Below are 16437 nucleotides of genomic sequence, written 5' to 3'. Positions count from 1 at the left end.
ACCCTCCAGTTCCATCCACGTCGTTGCAAATGGCAAGATCTCATTCCTTTTGATGCAGGCCAGTATATTTTATCCATGGAAACACAGGGAGTGTCTTGATGAGGGTTTGAAAATACCTGTGCTCAATGAAGAAAGGTATTTTTATTATCAATGAATGTGTGTAGTGCGTCTCCATGAAGCACCCAAATGGAGAGAACTCATGACGTCAGCTGGCAAGGATGAATCTCTTTGGCATTAATGATGCTGCTGCAGTGACAATTGGAGGAGGCCACCCATTCACAGCGTCTTGACCTCATCTGATGATATATGGGTATTAAGCAACATTTCCCAGTAGGAAAGCAGCCAGGGAAGGGGAATTGGGATGGAAGAACATCCCAGAAAACAAGTGCAATGGGGATCGATGGAAAGGTTTGGGGAGTGGAGAGAGGGAAATGGGAGAGGAGATGGTGTGAAGCATTTTCTGTGTGACACCAGAGAGCAAAATACTCACGCTGGTGGGTAGAATGACAGGGAGATAGAAGAACACATTTTCTGACAATTAAAGAACTCCAAAAATGAGATGGGTTACCCTGGAGGTAATAAGCTCTTTGTCATTAAAAATGTTCAAGAAGATGACCATATATCAAGGCTGTGGTCAGGGAGCCTCCCTAGTGGGGAGGTTAGACAGTCATCTTGTTGTCGGACTAACACGGGCTGGGAGCTGGATGAGAAGCAGGTCTAACTGGAGAGTCTGATTCAGCAGCTCTGGATGGAATCCAGAGACTCTCTGTTGGGAAACCACTGGACCAGATCAGTGGACTCTACAGTGGAGGGGACAAGAAAGAGGACATTTCCTTCATACTTACATTTTATCTAAAAGTGAAAAAAGGAAGTAAGCTTACTACTGTTTGATGTCTAGTGAACCACACAATGTCTGTCACATCTGAGGTGTCACATACATTACTGGAGTCAGAGCAGGAGCCCTCCAACACTGAGGGCTGTGGCCAGGTCTTCCTTTGTTCATTCCCATGAGCATGTTTCCATATATTGTAGTTTACTGCATCCGAGTTAGAGAAATTTATGGACTGTATTATTTTTATTTATTTATTTTTAAAGATTTTATTTATTTATCTGACAGAGAGAGAGAGAGAACACAAGCAGGGGGAGCAGCAGAGGGAGAGGGAGAAGCAGGCTCCCCGCTGAGCAAGGAGCCCGACATGGGGCTCAATCCCAGGACCCCAGGATCATGACCTGAGCCGAAGGCAGACGCCTCACTGACTGAGCCACCCAGGCACCCTGGACAGTATTATTTTAAATAACAGAATTGCAAACAGTAGAATTTTTACAGTATTTTCAATGAAATGGGGAATAACCATGACAACATTTTATGTCACAGAGAGGTTTGCATTGGGTCAAAATAATTAAAGCAGAGTCAAACTCAAAGTTGCATTTTTTTTTTTTTTTTTTTTTACAAAAAGACATGTGTCCAATTATGCTGACCTCCTGTGATGACAAGTACCTGTTGGTAGTAGGACTCTTGACAGACATTAGTGAAAAATTAAAAACACTTGGGGTGCCTGGCTGCCTCAGTCGGTAGAGCATGCGACTCTTGATCTCAGGGTCTGGAGTTGGGGCCCCATATTGGGCGTGGAAACTACTTGAAAAATGAAGTACACATAACACGTTTCATTTACGTAAGGTTTAGTATGGGCCAGGCATGGTTCTATTTTATATGGGTCAAGTCAATGACTCTTCACACAGCCTTAGAAGGTAGGAACTAATAACTATACCTGACATATGGGGAAATTGAGGCACAGAAAGGTGAAGTGACGTGCCCAAGATCACTCAAGATAGTCAGTGAAAGAGTGGGGTTTAAATGAAAGCTTTTTTTTTTTTTTTTAAAGATTTTGTTTCTTTATTTGAGAGAGAGAGAGCATGAGGGGGGAGAGGGTCAGAGGGAGAAGCAGACTCCCCGCAGAGCAGGGAGCCCAATGTGGGACTCGATCCCGGGACTCCAGGATCATGACCTGAGCCGAAGGCAGGCGCTTAACCAACTGAGCCACCCAGGCGCCCTAAATGAAAGCTTTTAATCAGTCAACGAAACTAATTTACTCCTTCTCCGAAAATACAAAATCAGTTACCTTTTGGCAGCAGCTTGTGCTATGGAGAAAGCATTTTAAAAATAATCTCTGGAAACATTTCCATCACTGTTATTTTTGTTGCCAAAGTTGTATAAGTTTGTAAACTTCAAAAACCACAACATCACAAACTTAGGAAACGTAGTAAGAGAATTTCAAAACTGATTTAAAAATGAAGGATTCAGTGTATTTTGAACTCATTTATTGAATACACAAAAAATATAGTAAGTTCCAATTTGTTGACAAGAACAAATGCTAGAGCAGGAAAAATACAAATTTACCAGCAAAATTCTACAAAAATGTTCACATACTGGGTGGATGATTTTAAAAATAACTTCCACGAGCTGGGCATGGCTGGCTCAGTCCATAGAGCCTGAGACTCTTGATCTCAGGATCGTAAGTTCAAGCCCCATGTTGGGTGTAACAGTTACTTAAAAAAAAAAGTTTCCGTGATTTCCCAACCAGCCACGCATTTTTTCCCCCCAGTTGGGTGGATGTATTTTTGAGAAGCATCATTCTCGACAGTGGCAACCACTAAAGCTGCACCAAACCAAATCCCTGTATCACAAAGTATTAAACTAAGATTTAAAAAAAATATGGATTCATATTCAATTGTAATATTCAGTAAAGAAATGTTATCAATGGTGGCATATTTTTAGTGAGAGCAAAATTCTTTATTCCTGTTAATAAAATACACTAAAACAAGTTATTTTAAAACATTTTATCTACATGCTATCTTTTTAAAATTTTTTGCATTTTTGTAGGTTTCCGTAATGATCATAATGTATTGGTAGAATAGGGTATGTATATAACATATAAGTGAATATATAAAAATAATAGGTGCGTGTTTAAACTAAAGGGGACACATGGTTAGCGAGCTCAGAGGCCACTGGAAATGACATCCTTCAAGGTCGATTCCCTAGTTTGGCATCTTTGATTCTCAGGCAAATGCTCTGCTCTTATTTGGTGAGAGAGAAAACCGAAGTGCTAGAAAGACACTTCCCTCCAAGGCAGGCAGCACCTCATTATCCAGCTCACTGCCCAAATCCCGTCCAAAAAAAAAAAAAGGCTAAAGCCATACATTTCTGAGTGAATCGGCTTGATTTAAGACTCGGAGCTATCTGTGTTTTGTACAACATCTAATGCACTGTTGATGCTTAATAAATAACAAATCGTGATATTAATAATTAAGAATTGCTGTTACTGCTCCCGTGAAATGATTTTCAGAAGAATTATTCCCCATTCACTCATAAAGAAAAATGAGAGGCAGAGACAGAGCAATAGCTTTTAAGGAAATTTAGTTCCAGCTACTTTGTGTGCATGTGGTTTTCATCCCCCCTTTCTGGTAAATCTGATGAATAACTGAACAAGACACCCAGAGCCCATCTAAGCTGCACCCCCCCTCCTTTCATGTCCCTACCTTTAGGTGGGAATGTCTAGAATGTTAAATTGTATGATTTTAAAGTGCTTGACAAACATTAATTAACTGGGGGTCGTTCTTTGTTTGAAGACAGTTATGTCTAACTGCAAATATGTCTCCAAATTATCTGCTCCTTTCTTTTGACTGTATTATTATCGAAAATGTGCAGTATCTGATTTGCTTGTACAGTTATTTGAGGAGGCTTTTTGAAATAGGTGGCACCCACAAGAAAAGGGACATACGGTTATCCTAAGGAGAAAAATGATAATTATATGAAATTTATGTTTATGCTCCTATTTGTGCATATTACACGTATCTACACACACATACACACACACACACATCCTTCCTTCTATGTGTAACCATCCTCTCTTTCAAGCGGTGGATTTTGACGATTGTGATGACCCACGCTGAACTGGACTCTTTTCCTTCTGAGCTGGGGGGATTGTTGATATTTGCTTTTTAATAGCAGAAATCAGAAAAGCTCTCCAGAAAAGTGAATTAATACTCCTGCGAAAGCAAGTGTAATTAATCACGAGAGAAAGCTGGCCGTGCACGTCAACGGAGTCCAGAGAATTGGCTGAGTGCTGTTGATTCATTACCTACCACGGACCCCTCCTCCCACCCCACGCAGGAAGAGGGGTGCCATTCAGACAGCAGCCACACCTGCCACTGGCATCAGGGCCAGGAGACCAGATGGATTACAAACTGTAGGAGACACTGGGCCTGTATTTTGGCATAAGTATCGCACACTGTTAATGAGGAGCATAGCTTGGAACAGTGTCTCAAATACTTAGCCAGGGCAGGTATGTGCCTGTGCAGGGGCGGATTAGAGATTTTTCTATTGCTTAGAGAAATTTTCTATAGTAACAAAGGAATAAAATGTCAATTAATCCACAACTGCAGGACTTATACTGATGAATGCCTTTCAAAGCAGGCTTCTCAGTAAATCACCTATTGTACCTTCTAGACGTATCCGTAGCCTATAAATACTGATGTTGATGTCACTCTTAGCTTCATCTCGCGCTGCTCATCCTCTCTCGGAGGCAGTGTCATAGGGTGGAGATTATAGACTTTGATGTCACACACACCCAAGTTCAAATCCTGCCTTCTCGATTTACTGGCTATGTTATGCAACAGGGTTTAAAATCCTCATCAGTAAGATGGGAATCATAGTACTTATTATGGGCTGATTTGTGGAACCCCTCCCACCCACCCACCCCATCCCAACTCACCTGCAAATTCGTATGTTAAGGTCCTGACCTCAGAATGTGACTGTATTTGGAGATAGGACCTCTAAAGAGGTGATTAAGTTAGAGTAAGATTGTCAGGGTGGGCCCCTAATCCAATCCGACTGATGTCCTTAAAAGAAGAGGAAATTGGACCCATAAGCGAGACTCCAGGGATGCATAGGGGAAGACTGAATGAAGAGGCACCAAGAGGCCGGCCACTTGCAGGCCCAGGACAGTGGCCTAGAACAGCTCCTTCCATCATGGCCCTCAGAGGAAGCCAGCCCTGCTGGCCCTCTGATGTTCAACTTGCAGCCTCCAGACCTGTGAGCAACTATATTTCTGTTGTTGAAACCACCCAGCCTGTGATAGTTTGTTATCGTAGCCCTAGCAAACCAACACAGTATCTGTTATGGGGTTATTATGGAAATACATGGTATCGTTTTTGCATAGAGTCTCTGCATATGTCCTTAACAAATGACCATTGTCACCATCATTCAGTCTCTATGATCTCCTTTCTCTTCCTCACCAAAGAGATTGTCATTTTCCTGGACCCCTCAGCCATGCCCCGGTGACACCTGTTGGAAATTGGACTTGAGGCACTGTGGTTCTTTCTCATGTATCGAGAGGATGTGGCCAATTCACCCTCTTTATGGAGCTGTAAGCCACCTCTTCCCAAGTTTTTCCTGTCTGGGGTTCTTCCCTCTGGCTTTTGTCAGTCCTGGCTCAAGGACACAGTGCCTCCTTTGGGATGGGCTGTGAAGTAGGCAAATCCACCTTCTCGCCCTTCGGAATCTACAAAGGAAGAGCCGTCTGCCATGGCAGAGGTAACTGTGAAAAGAGAGAGAGTCTCTGTTGCGATGCTAGTGCTGTTCTGTATTTCTGCACATTCTTCATTGACGTGAAGTGTTTGGATCCCTAATGTCTCCGTATTTTATGTAAAGTCAAAGTGGATGTTATCTCAGGAGCAAACACAAACATCTGTGATGTTCCCAGGTAAATTAGTGCAGGCCCAGAGTCGCGGCGCTTGCCGTCCCAATGCCAGACAGAAACGGTTGATGACTCACAGTCATGCTGACGCGATGGCCTCACCTCCATCCCGTCGTCATCTGGGAAGGCTGTGTGTGCTACCCACTGCTCTCCTGGGCTGACAAGGGAGGAAGTGCCACGGTGACAGCATATAGCTCATGAAACCTGGCGGAAGTACCAGGCTATTTTTAAGATATTTAGGAGCTAGGAGATTCTTGACGCATTGAATTCAGAAGTGTTCTCTTTCTGCTAGGGGTTAAGAAGTTGGCTGACTGGGACGCCTGGGTGGCTCAGTTGGTGAAGCGTCTGCCTTCGGCTCGGGTCATGGTCCTGGAGTCCTGGGATCCAGCCCTTTGTCGGGTTCTCTGCTCAGCAGGGAGTCTGCTTCTCCCTCTGCCCCTCCCCCTGCTCATGCGCTCGCTCTGTCTGTCTCAAATAAATAAATGAAATCTTCAAAAAAAAAAAAGAAGTTTGTTGACTGCAGTCATTTGTGTATTCATTAATTTGACCAACATTTACTGCCTGCCCGTCAACAGCCAATCCCTGAAATGCTCTCTGAGGAGCATGATCATTACAATTACAATAATGATAATTAATGTTTTATTTTGTCATCGGCACTGGCCTAGGCCCTTTATGTATTACTGTTGATTTTATTGATAACATTTGTTGGACATCTGCTACCATAGCAGGAGCTATGCTAAACAGCTTGCTTGTGCTTTATTCTTTTTTAAAAAAATATTTATTTATTCCTAAGAGACAGAGAGAGAGAGAGAGAGAGAGGCAGAGGGAAAAACAGACTCCCCACTGATCAGGGAGTCCGATGCAGGGCTTGATCCCAGAACCCTAGGATAATGACCTGAGCCAAAGGCAGATGCTAAACGACTGAGCCACCCAGGCACCTGAGCCTGTGCTTTATTCTTAAAGTGACCTCATGAGGGAGGGACTCTTTATCCCATTTCACAGATGGGGAAGCTGAGGTTCAGATCATGCTGAAGGTCACGTAGCTGGTCAATGCTGAAGTCAGGAGTAAAACTTAGGTTGTTCTGATCCCAAAGTCTATTCTTTTTTTAAAGATTTTATTTATTTATCTGAGACAGAGAGAATGAGAGAGACAGAGAGCACATGAGAGGGGGGAGGGTCAGAGGGAGAAGCAGGCTCCCTGCGGAGCAGGGAGCCCGATGCGGGACTCGATCCCGGGACTCCAGGATCATGACCTGAGCCGAAGGCAGTTGCTTAACCAACTGAGCCACCCAGGCGCCCCCAAAGTCTATTCTTTATTCAGTGGCTCAAAAGATAGTTGAAAAGGAAACATTCTATAATAATTGAGGTCCCTTGTGCCCTACACTTGGAAGTCACTCTCGGGAGAAACATTCTTCCTATAAACAGTGTTAGCTTTATTTGACCAAATCATGCATTTGGTGTGATTTTCAGACTCTTGCCCTGGGTGCTGAAATCTCCACCCCACACCCCGAAAGCAGTTCTTCATAGACATTTGAGAGCTCCTCCTTTGGGTTAAGGCTGTGCCTAGTGGGGCAATGGTTATTCCATTATGTCCTTTGCACCTTCATGTCAGTGTGTTGAGCATGTCATATTCTCTTTGGAGGTGCTGTAATGTTCAGTGCAAGTTGCCTTGGGAAAACAGAGAGAGCCGGGGCCATGGGACATGTGAAGGTTCGAGAGGGGCACGCCCCTCCAGGGCCCAGCAGACAATGAGGCTTGAGGCTTTGGAGGGACTGACTGGTCTGTGTCATTGTGAGCTGGGACTTCCTGAAGCTCAAGGCAGCTCTCTTTCCAAATCCATCCAATCTCCAGCTGGATGATGGCTTGGATAGAGATGTTAGGGAGTAGGCAGGGTCAGGCTGCTTTGGGAATAAGAAATTTCTCTGGAATTTACATCTAACCACAGTCACGTCTACCTCTTGCAGCCCATTTGAATGGAAACGATTCTCTCTATTTAATCCAACAGCAACCTAATACTACTAATAACTAATATTGATATCATGACCATTTACAAAGCAGTTTCATAGGTATTACCTCATTTGATTATTCCAGCAAGTTCTGGGGTATTTCTTTTTTTTTCTTTTTCCCCTCTAGAGGAACTGAGACTCACATAATTAAATGATTTGCCCAGCGTCACGGAGCCAGGCAGTGGGGCATGTGTGGGCAGGACACGTCATCTTTGGGCAAGGCCATAGGGCCTTTGGCCTTGTCAACCTGCCTCCTTGACCACACGCTCATTCCCCGTATGGAACCTGATCCTAGGCTCCCAAATCACACACCAGTTTCAATAAAGGAAAGGTCTGACCGAAACCTTTTTACTCTTCATGGGTATACAGTCTGTCTGAAGCCCAAATTATGGAAGCACTCCATCTCACCGGGGATGACTTTCAAGGATGTGCAGGTGGTTGGGAGCCAGCTCTGCTGTTGGATGCCTCAGCAGACAATGTCTGGGCTTGCGCCAGATTCTTCAGATTCCTTGTTACTGTTTGTACATGCCAGTGGGTTTAGTGTGATTTGCTTTCCGTGCCCAGGCCTGGGGCTTCTTCTTCTTCTTTTTTTTTTCCTCGGGGGATGGCCCTGACTGACAGGTATGGGAGTGCCTCTGGTTGGCCTGGACAACGGTGAGGTGTAGCTTACATCCTGGAGCTCCCCTGTGGGATCAGGTGAAGTCAACTGTCGGTGGGTCTTTCCCTGAGATCACACCTTTGCTTGACTTCCTGCTATTTGGGTCCTGCTTCCCTTACCCCCAGTGAGTGTTCTCTTGGAGGCCTTCCTCACTAGACCTTTTGGACATGAATCCTTGTCTCCAGTTTTGCTTCTAGGGAGCCTGGTCTAAACCTAAAGCAGTATGTTCCAGAATCTTTCAGTTGCTCTAGTTTAGTGTTTATTTTCATGTCTTTGATTAAACAGTTTCAATATTTATTACTTGTCTGACCTTAAGTTATTTAAAATTTCTGAGCCTCTTTTTGAATTCTCTAAAATGGGGATTATAGCACCTGTCTGTTAGGGTCACGGTAGGGATTTAATGAGATAAGGTAGGTAAAGCACTTGACCTAATGTTTCTAGGTGGTGTTTGGGTATTATTACCTATTCTAATATTTTGTGTGGAAATTTCTCCAGTGGCATTCTGGAAAACATGGCCAGTAGGATGAGTCAAAGTCACAGAATACTTCTACCACGGCCCAACCTTGTATCTTTGTGAATTTCATAGATTTATAGACAAAAGCCGTTTACAGCATGTAATCTGAGTGTCTCAGGATTTAGCAGCAACTGATGGCAAATGCAGTCACCTCAGATTAAGCCCCAAATATCAATAGCAGTGAGCAAACCCCCATTTGACTGGCTTCTTATTGACTCCAGGGAGCCCAGTCTTTTATAGACACCCCTCCTATTTCCCCCCACCCCCCACCGCCCCCCCCAGCTTCCCCCCCCAAAACCCACGCATAGGGTGCTCATGTCCACATTTCTTTCTCAGCACTGTTCGCTGAGCCGGGACTTGGAGCTTCGTGTGCCATCACTTACCAAGTGGCTGATCCTGCTGGTGAAGATGGGGAGTCCCACGAGGAATGTCGTTTTATTTTATTATTTTTTTAAAAGACTTTATTTATTCATGAGAGAGAGACAGAGACAGAGAGAGTGAGAGAGAGAAAACATGAGCAGGGTGAGGGGCAGGAGGAGAAGCAGACTCCCTGTGAGCGGGAGCCTGACGCGGGGTTCCATCCCAGGACCTTGGGATCATGACCTGAGCCAAAGGCAGACGCCCAACCGACTGAGCCACCCAGGTGCCCCAGGAATGTCATTTTAAAAATGGAGCAGAGCTGCTGCACCTCAAGGCCTAACCTCCTCACTATTGTTTCTGTGAGCACGAGAGGAGCTTTCTTTATTTTTTGGCACTCTGCTGGGATTGGCACGGCAATGCCAGGATCGCGGATAGAGATCTTACAGCTGCAGATGGCAGAGCCAGGACGCCACGGTGGCCAGTCTCAATCATATGCCTAGGTGCTGGTAAAGCTGAAACCCACTGCCCTGAGCATGGAAAATCAGGAATATGGCCACCGTGCCTCAAGGTCAGGGACGCTGATGGTCACCACGGTCTGATGGCCACCAAATGAAGAGAACTCTCTTTTTCCTGTGTGTGTGTGGGAGGGGGGCGGGGAGGGGGTGGTGGAGTGAGGTGGAGGGGTGGGGAAGCAGAAGAAGTGACAATGATCCATAGTGAGTTCACCAGCATTTTAATATATTTTCAATTAACATACAGAACGCTTTTCTCCTCAGGACAAATCTCAGGTGGCAACGAGTTCTGGAATGTGCCACCATCTATAACCATAATCACTTCACCCCTCCAAATTCGAGCCCTGTTGCTGGGTCTTGCAGCACAGATAAAGCAATTACTATTTAAAACCACAAGTGACTGCAGCAGCTTCAGCCTGTAAGAATGTAGCATGTTTCTCTCTGGAGTAAATAGCCTTTTATTTAGCAAAGATGAGGCCCCCAGGGCATGATTTGGAAGGAGGCATTGAAACAAAGAGCTAAGCCAATCAGCATAAAAAAATAAAGGAAGGTTTTGTGGGGTGGGGGTGGGGGTCGGAGAGCAGAGAAAGGAGGAGAAGGAGCAGGAGAAGCTGGGGAGTAAGCCACAGAGTGCAGTGCGTCAGTGTGCGGACGTCCATGTCCACTGTTAGACCACCACTGGTGGCCAGAGGATGTTCAAAGACAAGGTCGTTTTGTGTTCCTTTTACTGCCTGCTGGGTGCTGAAAGGTAATCTCCTGTGCCAGCAGTGTTTCTGGGAAATCAAGGCAAGAGTCTGCTCCAAATTGGGAAACTAGAATGCAGTGCAGCCTGGAGAGACTGAGAATTTCACTACGGAAGGGAGAAATCAGAGCGAGAGCCTTTGGAGATTCACGGAGGCTGGGTTTCCATTAACCTTGGGATGAGGAGAGTGCCGGCCAATTTTATGTAATTCTCAGAGGACAAGGTGACCTCAACCGATAATGTGGGTGACAACCTAAGTACCCCTCCCCTTGCCATCTTTCATCCACCTCAGCCCATCCAACTTGGCTGTGTATGTCTGAATCCCACTACGTTTCTAGACTTTTGCCCTCTCTGGAAGCTCCCCAGATCCCACATAAGTCCCTGGATACAAATGGCTAAGTGGGAGGAAAATGTGTGTAATTGATGGGATGAATAAGCAAGACTTGTGTGTGGGGGAGGGTAATTGTAGAGCAATTTACTTTGTTTCCCCCAAACACTGCATACAGATATTTAGGTTATCAAACACAATCTTTATTCAGAAAGTCCAGCCTATAAAATATCAACACTCCAACTTTGACTTGAAGTCAAATATTCTCCCTCCCCCAGTTAATCTCCTGATTGGCAGGGAGGAGGGGGTGGAGACTATTAGAGGCGGGGAACAGAAGCTAGAATCTGTTCCTGCCTCTCTAGGGTTAGAATATAGTAATGGAAGAAGGAGAGGTGCATGGGGAGCAGAAAAGTTCTCACGTGACTGACACTAACCCCTGGGGGCCTGGGCTGTTTAAGTTCAGCTTTAGTTCTTTGGAGAGCCCCATCCCTGGGGGGCCTTTCATCTGAAGCGCCCTTGACCCAAGTGAAGGCTTTTCCATTATGGCCAATTGGTTACTCCTCTATAACCCCCAGATTAGAACATAATACTAATTTTAGCTTCTCTCCACTAGGGCCTGTTTGCCCCTTTGTTGGGAACTCTCATGGGACCAGACCAAAGCTGACCTCAAATTCGTTCTTTATGTGACCCACTCCTGCCCATGGGAAACAGTCACCCCTGTTCCCCTCGACAAACTTTGACAGTGTAGGCTGCTTCCTGCAGCCACTTATTCTTTGACTTATTTGTCAGCTCATTTTAAGTTTGAAGTGAGAAATGATGTGTTTTTGGAGTAGTGTTGTTGGGGTCCGGAGCCAACAGCCAAGAAAGAATTCTTGAGACGTCCATCTTCGTTGCAAAAAGCTCAGGGACAGGACCTGTGGGCAGGAAGAGTTGCTGTTCTGGGATTGTCAGGGTCAATTATATACTTTGGGGTTGGGAGAAGTAAAGATAAGGGAAGTTCCAAAAGGATTTTCATGTGCTAAAGAAGACTCCGGATAATGGAGGCCTTGCTATTGTCCAGCTGAGGTAGTTTTTCCCTCTAGCAAGGCATTAACAGCTAAGACAGTTGGGAGTTTCCTGGAGGACCGTTATACTCTGCCTGCCTCAAGAGTTTGTCAAGTTATAAGGACATTTAATTTTATCTACATTTCCTTCTGCCTTTGTTTCCCACATCGAGAGATAGACAGCAGTCCATGCGTCTCCAACTGCAGTCCTGTTGAAATGCTGTCAATAGGCTGGGGAGGAGCGACACATGTTCCCTACCCTCCCAAAACGGGGGGACACCAAACCTGCCCAGCACCATGCTCTTCAAGGAAAACCTCTTTCCCCAAGTCTGCGGAGTCCAGCTATTTTTATGCCCTCTATATAAAGGAGAAGTCTGAGAGATGGCTCACCCACTCTTGTCGCCGACTCTGAAGTTTCTGCATGGAAATAGAAAACAATTCGGATTGTAACATGTCGACTTTCTGCTGTAGCTGACATGTTCCCTTTGATGCACCTTTGCTTCTCTTTGTAATGTGACAGTTCCGTGGAGCCATCAGACATGGCAGTTAATGTCTCAATTCCAATTGTATGATGGTTCAAGTCTCATTTTTTTTTTTCCTCAGGAGACTCTTCAATGCCAGTGACAATAAGGGGACATGAATGGTTACGGGGAGCTATTTTCTCAGTCCATTTCCCAGAAGCATTTGCGGCTAAGTAATTGCCTCACTAAGCCTCCTTGTTACGATTAAGAAATGGCTGATGGGTCTCCTTTCCCACTCTCAGTGGAAGGGCAGAATGCACTGAAGTTAAGGTATATTAGGACATTTTCCTCTGACTGGTTTTTAAAATGTTTTTCTAAGTATGGTCTCATGAACCTTCCATGGGATCATGGAAGGATCTAGCAGAATTGGGAGAAATACTATAAATCTCTGTAAGCATAGAGCAAGGGGGGAAAGTGATTTTTATTTCTTGCTCGTTCTTCCCATCCGCCTGCTTGGAAAACACCTTGATTTTCATTTGCTCTGATCTTTTCTCATACAGAGTAGTGGCCTTCATTTTGAAATTTGGACTTCATGATGATGCTTGGCTTTGAAGTTACGTTCTGAAGTGTGTGAAAGTTACATCGAATTACAGATTTGTCGTGTGCAATGTGATGGCCGGTTTTGGTTTCCTGCAGTGGAAGAAACATGAAAAGTACACTCAGAAATAGGGCCCTACGGTTTTGACAATAAGTGTCATTTGAGATCCAGCTCTCTGAAGTTGGCCTCCTAGGTTGAGATTAATGAGGAAGGCAGGTGTGTGTGTGGAGAGTGGGGGGCCCTTGCTGGATGGCATCATGGCCAGGAGACTGGTGGGAGGACTGAGATCCAGAGATCCAGCCCTGGTCTTGAATCGAGTTTTCTTTCTTTCTTTCTTTTTTTTTTTTTTTAAAGATTTTATTTATTTATTTGAGACAGAGAGAATGAGAGACAGAGAGCATGAGAGGGAGGAGGTTCAGAGGGAGAAGCAGACTCCCTGCCGAGCAGGGAGCCCGATGCGGGACTCGATCCCGGGACTCCAGGATCATGACCTGAGCGAAGGCAGTCGCTTAACCAACTGAGCCACCCAGGCGCCCTTGAATCGGGTTTTCAATTTCAGTTTGAACGTGTCCCCACTGACTGTGTCGACACTGCACAAAGCCAAGGGCAGATTGGATAAGGATTTGTTTAATTTGATTGATGTGGACTGCTGAACTGGGCCACTCCGGCTGCAAAGCATCTAGGCTGTAATGATCTGATATTGGCTGTCTACATTCATCAAACTAAGTGGATAATTAGCAAAACAGCATTTGACTTTGTGATGTATAGACAGTAATTGTGGCTGTTTCTCAATTAAAAATCTCATCCAGAGTCGTGACTCTGGTTGTCACATCTGTGCAGATGATTTTTGCATTTGTTTGTACTTCCATCTCTGAATTCTTTCTTGGAAGACTTCTGTTTTTCTAGCAGCCACCGGGCATCTTCTTCGTCCTCTCCCTGACACGTTTTCATTCACAAATCTTCCCTTCCTCTGTAATCCTCGTTGCAACCAGTCTTATGTTGTTGGGGTGAATTCTGGCTTCTCCCTATCCCTCACCTTCCACATTCCATCAGATACCAGATTCCATCAATTTAATGAAGTATCTTAAAATTTTCCCCCTCCTCTGAACTCTACAGCTCTGTCATACTGTGACTTCATCAAGGCCCAGCTTATGTGGCCAAAAACCTTACAACTGGCCTCCCTTTTTCAGTATGGCTTCATTCCAATCCATCCTATACATTAATGTTCTCATCTTGCTTTTCTTCTGCTCCAAAATCCCTGGGGGATTCTTGTTGCCTAATGGATGGAGCCCATATTCTTTCCCCTGGCGTCCTCAACATGGTAAGGCCTGGCTCTGACCTGTCTCTCCAACTTTATCTTATCTTGCTCACCTTCACGCACACTCCTGAGCAGTGGATCCCTAGTTCCTTGCCCTGACTCACGCGCCCTCCCAGGTGCTCTTCTGTGCTCACACAAGTTTCTTCTCTGGAAGCTTGCTCCCCTCATTCAGTTTTCTAAATCCCACTCGAAGGGCTACCTGATCTTCAAGAGCCATTCAAATACCACCTCCTCACTGCCCTCCTTTAGGCTGTTTGAAAAGAATCTCTCCCTAATCTGTACTCCACCACATGTTTCTGTTTTTGTCTTGTTTTAAAGATTTTATGTATTTTATGTATTTTAAAGATTTTATTTGGGGGAGAGAGAGCGCGTGCACACACAAGTGGGGGGAGGGGCAGCGGGAGAAGGAGAAGCAGACTCCCCGCTGAGTAGGGAGCCTGATAGGGGGGCTGGATCCCAGGACCCTGGGATCATGACCTGAGCCAAAGACAGCTGCCTAACCAACAGAGCCACCCAGGCGCCCCCATACCCCACCACATGTTAACAAGATTTGTCCTACTTTCTCCTCTCTAGACGGTGAGTTCCTCCAGAGCAGGCTTTGTGCCCATCATCTGTATTCAACAGGGTCTATATATCTTGCATGTAATGGCTGCTCCTTAAGTACCTATTGAATAGATGAATGTAAAGGAAGCAAGCTTTGTGGTAAATTTGTTTCTATTTTCTTGTGCAGAAAGCAATCACTTATTTGGATATTGTAAACTCTTGTGTTGGAATATTTTCCTTTGAGAATACTCAATATGTTCCTATGGCTTTCTTCTTTCTGATAATGTGGGTCCTTTATCAGTGGTATGTAGCACTAATTATAGGGAAGAGGAAAGGAAATTCTGGAAAGCAGTTCATTGAAGAGAAAAATGAGCATGAAAATTCTTTTTTTTTTTAAAGATTTTATTTATTTGACAGAGAGAGACACAGCGAGAGAGGGAACACAAGCAGCGGGAGTGGGAGAGGGAGAAGCAGGCTTCCCGCGGGAGCAGGGAGCCCGATGCGGGGCTTGATCCCAGGACCCTGGGATCATGACCTAAGCCGAAGGCAGACGCTTAACAACTGAGCCACCCAGGCGCCCCGAGCATGAAAATTCTAACTGTAAATGGAATAAATAATATGTTTGCCAAGAAGGACATTTTGAAAGGCAGTGTTCCTCTATTTTAAGAAGAATAATAATAACTTAAAAAAAAGCAACATCTTGGAATTTTTTAGGAGAAACTGAACTTGTAAGAACTGTAGAATAATCAAATCATTGAGATATTGGGCCAGACTTTTCTGAGAATTTGGTGGCCCACTGGATTTGACAAGAGAGGGAAAAATGGCTGTTGGGCTGGATAAAAGGACTAATGGAGATAAATTATAGGAACGGTAATGGTTTCGCCCCGGGGGTGGATGGACGGTGTTTAAAAGATCAGCGTGTCATACAGATGGTGGCCTGCTGTTGTCAGTCCCCATTGCATTGGGGAACACACTGAAAGAGAATGTGGGCAAATCCAAGTAGTGCATTTTGATGCCAAGGATAGGGTGAAGGATGGCCTGAGATGCGAGGATGGAGGCAGGATTTCATCTGGACACATTTCATGGGAGTAAAATAAAGTGAACATTTAATGATTTATTTTTAGGTTCATCAGAAAAGCCCCAAATCATTAAAATGTTCCACACTGAGATCTCTCCAGGGGATCTGAATTGGAACTCTCTGATGGTGCAGTGGGATTTGTGCCTGAAGGAAGTCCTGATAAAGATCTTTGCTTAACATACTAATTTATACACAGTAGCTGTTAGGTTAAATACTATTGGGTTAGAAACCAATATTAACTATTAAATATTCACAAAGGTTCAGATGTACCTCTGCCTAAAAGCAAGAGAATGAGCTCTATGTACAGTCACTATACACTTCAGATTTTCCAGAACATCTATGATTTTAAGCAACTCTGCTTCTTTCAATATACATTTTTTTAAAAAATTTTATTATGTTATGTTAGTCACCATACAATACATCATTAGTTTTTGATGTAGTGATCCACGATCCATTGTTTTCGTATAACACCCAGTGCTCCATGCAGTACGTGCCCTCCTTAATACCCATCACCGGGCTA

The 16437-nt window shown here is 44.6% G+C and overlaps 1 protein-coding gene and 1 long non-coding RNA gene across 2 annotated transcripts in view; both read left to right on the top strand.

Annotated features, from left to right (window-relative positions):
* The window catches only part of LOC145722754 (uncharacterized), a 10552-nt gene extending 7877 nt beyond the window's left edge, over positions 1-2675 (top strand). The window contains exon 2 of the long non-coding RNA XR_014147262.1: positions 59-2675. This is a non-coding gene — a long non-coding RNA (uncharacterized LOC145722754). The remainder of the gene's footprint in view (positions 1-58) is intronic.
* MEGF10 (multiple EGF like domains 10) overlaps positions 1-16437 on the top strand; it is a 349303-nt gene that overhangs the window by 54005 nt on the left and 278861 nt on the right. The window lies entirely within an intron of this gene.

This window comes from Leptonychotes weddellii, chromosome 7, assembly GCF_054177405.1.
Source record: "Leptonychotes weddellii isolate Sample4059 chromosome 7, ASM5417740v2, whole genome shotgun sequence".
NCBI classification, from domain to species: domain Eukaryota; kingdom Metazoa; phylum Chordata; class Mammalia; order Carnivora; family Phocidae; genus Leptonychotes; species Leptonychotes weddellii.
This window is presented reverse-complemented; position numbering and strand designations above follow the sequence as displayed.